Source organism: Cucumis melo, chromosome 9, assembly GCF_025177605.1.
Source record: "Cucumis melo cultivar AY chromosome 9, USDA_Cmelo_AY_1.0, whole genome shotgun sequence".
Taxonomy (NCBI): Eukaryota; Viridiplantae; Streptophyta; class Magnoliopsida; order Cucurbitales; family Cucurbitaceae; genus Cucumis; species Cucumis melo.
Genome location: NC_066865.1, coordinates 19213894 through 19217631, shown reverse-complemented (window position 1 = coordinate 19217631; position 3738 = coordinate 19213894). Strand labels below are relative to the sequence as shown.

Below are 3738 nucleotides of genomic sequence, written 5' to 3'. Positions count from 1 at the left end.
CCTCTACTTTAAAGTTTTGGAATTTTGCTCGTGTGATATTGTATATGTTATTGATCTTTCCTTTATCATTATTCATTTTGATTTTAAAGATCGTCCTCGGTAGTTTTAAGGTGATTTAAGAAAAATTGGTTGTCCGGGAATCAATTTTTCTAATATTACCTTAACTCTACCTTGATAGGCGACATGTGCATCGTCTAGGTTGACTTTAGTTGGTACTTGTATAGTTTTTTTAGTTTTTATGCTTGCACTTAGAAACACACATGGTTTTTGAAATGAGGATCTCGAAATATTGTCGGTTTACTTTTTCAGAAGTAGTGGCCTTATCTTTCTGTATCTCTCAGTGCAAAGTTAATATGTGGTTGTTAAGGAACGAGATAAACGAGGAAGAAGGAAGAGTGAATACGTAGAAAACACTTCCTTTTCTCAGGTTCTTCTATTCCTTTTCTTTAAATTTTTGGAATTTTGCTCTGGTCATATTGTATATGTTATTGATCTTTCCTTTATCATTATTCATTTTGATTTTAGAGATCGTCCTCGGTAGTTTTAAGGTGATTTAAGAAAAATTGGTTGTCCGGGAATCAATTTTTCTAATATTACCTTAACTCTACCTTGATAGGCGACATGTGCATCGTCTAGGTTGACTTTAGTTGGTACTTGTATAGTTTTTTTAGTTTTTCTGCTTGCACTTAGAAACACACATGGTTGTTGAAATGAGGATCTCGAAATATTGTCGGTTTACTTTTTCAGAAGTAGTGGCCTTATCTTTCTGCATCTCTCAGTGCAAATTTAATGTGTGGTTGTTAAGGAATGAGATAAACGAGGAAGAAGGGAGAGTGAATAGGTAGAAAAAGACTTCCTTTTCTCAGGTTCTTCTATTCCTCTTCTTTAAAGTTTTGGAACTTTGCAGTTGTGATATTGTATATGTTATTGATCTTTCCTTTATCATTATTCATTTTGATTTTAGAGATCGTCCTTGGTAATTTTAAGGTGATTTAAGAAAAATTGGTTGTCCGGGAATCAATTTTTCTAATATTACCTTAACTGTACCTTGATAGGAGACATGTGCGTCGTCTAGTTTGACTTTAGTTGTGTACTTGTATAGTTTTTTTAGTTTTTCTGCTTGCACTTAGAGACACACATGGTTGTTGAAATGAGGATCTCGAAATATTGTCGGTTTACTTTTTCAGAAGTAGTGGCCTTATCTTTCTGCATATCTCAGTGCAAATTTAATGTGTGGTTGTTAAGGAACGAGATAAACGAGGAAGAAGGGAGAGTGAATAGGTAGAAAATACTTCCTTTTCTCAGGTTCTTCTATTCCTCTTCTTTAAAGTTTTGGAATTTTGCTCGTGTGATATTGTATATGTTATTGATCTTTCCTTTATCATTATTCATTTTGATTTTAAAGATCGTCCTCGGTAGTTTTAAGGTGATTTAAGAAAAATTGGTTGTCCGGGAATCAATTTTTCTAATATTACCTTAACTCTACCTTGATAGGCGACATGTGCATCGTCTAGGTTGACTTTAGTTGGTACTTGTATAGTTTTTTTAGTTTTTATGCTTGCACTTAGAAACACACATGGTTGTTTAAATGAGGATCTCGAAATATTGTCGGTTTACTTTTTCAGAAGTAGTGGCCTTATCTTTCTGTATCTCTCAGTGCAAAGTTAATATGTGGTTGTTAAGGAACGAGATAAACGAGGAAGAAGGAAGAGTGAATACGTAGAAAACACTTCCTTTTCTCAGGTTCTTCTATTCCTTTTCTTTAAAGTTTTGGAATTTTGCTCTTGTCATATTGTATATGTTATTGATCTTTCCTTTATCATTATTCATTTTGATTTTAGAGATCGTCCTCGGTAGTTTTAAGGTGATTTAAGAAAAATTGGTTGTCCGGGAATCAATTTTTCTAATATTACCTTAACTCTACCTTGATAGGAGACCACATGTGCATCATCTAGTTTGACTTTAGTTGTGTACTTATATAGTTTTTTTTTTTTTTTGTTTTTCTGCTTGCACTTAGAGACACACATGGTTTTTGAAATGAGGGAGGATCTTGAAATATTGTCGGTTTACTTTTTCAGAAGTAGTTACCTTATACTGTATCTCTCTGTTCAAATTTAATATGTAGTTGTTAAGGAAGGAGATAAATGAGGAAGAAGGTAGAGAGAAGGTAGAAAAGACAGAATTTCTTTTCTTAGGTTTGTCTATTCCTTTTCTTTAATATTTTGGAATTTTGCTTGGGTAATATTTGCATATATTATTGCTTCTTTCCTTTATTATCATTATTCATGGTCGTCCACGGTAATTTTGAGGTGATTTAAGAAAAATTGGTTGTCCGGGAATCAATTTTTCTATATTACCTTAACTCTACCTTGATAGGAGACGTGCATCTTCTAGTTTTACTTTAGTTGTGTAATTTTATTGTTTTTTCAGTTTTTCTGTTTACACTTAGACACGCACATGGCTGTTGAAATGAGTATCTCGAAAGGTTGTTGATTTTTTCTTTCAAAAGAAGTGACCTTATATTTCTGTATCTCTTTGTGCAAATTTAATATGTAGTAGTTAAGGAATGAGATAAAGGAGGAAGGGAGATTGAATAGGTAGAAAAGACTTTTTTTCTCACGTTTTTCTATTCCTCTTCTTTAAAATTTTGGAATTTTTCTTGTGTGATATTTGTATATATTATTGATCTTTCCTTGTTCATTATTAATTTTGATTTTAGAGATCGTCCGTGGTAATTTTGAGGTGATTTAAGAAAAATTGGTTGTCCGGGAATCAATTTTTCTAATATTACCTTAACCCTACCTTGATAGGAGACATGTGCATCTTCTAGTTTGACTTTAGTTGTGTACTTGTATTGTTTTTTTAGTTTTTCTGCTTGCACTTAGAGACACACATGGTTGTTGAAATGAGGATCTCGAAAGATTGTTGATTTTCTTTCTCAGAAGTAATAACCTTATATTTCTGTATCTCTGTGTGCAAATTTAATATGTAGTAGTTAAGGAAGGAGATAAATGAGGAAGAAGTTAGAGAGAAAAGGTGGAAAAGACAGACTTCCTTTTCTTATGTTTTTTTTATTGTCTTTCTTTAATATTTTGGAATTTTGCTTGTGTGATATTTGTATATATTATTGCTTCTTTCCTTTATCATTATTCATTTTTATTTTAGAGATCGTCCTTGGTAGTTTTGAGGTGATTTAAAAAAATTGATTGTCCGGAAATCAATTTTTCTATATTACCTTAACTCGGAGACACCTGCATCGTCTAGTTTGACTTTAGTTGTGTACTTTATATAGTGTTTTTAGTTTTTCTGCTTGCACTTAGATGTACACATGGTTGTTGAAATTAGGATCTCGAAAGATTGTTTTTTTTTTTTTTCATAAGAAGTGACCTTATATTTCTGTATCTCTTTGGGCAAATTATCAAGGACATAAATGAGGAAGAAGGTAGAGAGAAAAGGTAGAAAAGACAGACTTTGTTTTCTCTCTATTCTTTTTCTTTAATATTTTGGAATTTTGCTCGTGTGATGTTTGTATATATTATTGTCTTTCCTTTATAATGATTCATTTTGATTTTAGAGATTGTCTTTGGTAATTTTGAGTTAAGAAAAATTGGTTGTCCGGGAATCAATTTTTCTATATTACTTTTAACTCTATCTTGATAGGAAACATGTGCATCTTTTAGTTTGACTTTAGTTGTGTACTCTATATAGTTTTTTTAGTTTTCTGCTTGCACTTAGACA

General features: G+C 31.8%; 1 long non-coding RNA gene across 1 annotated transcript; it reads left to right on the top strand.

The window, feature by feature from the left end:
- Positions 1 to 205: 205 nt before the first annotated feature.
- LOC127150970 (uncharacterized) lies at positions 206 to 3460 on the top strand. The gene is made up of 3 exons (XR_007823637.1): positions 206 to 636; positions 1076 to 1514; positions 3265 to 3460. It is a non-coding gene; the product is annotated as an uncharacterized LOC127150970 (long non-coding RNA).
- The last annotated feature ends 278 nt before the right edge of the window (positions 3461 to 3738 follow it).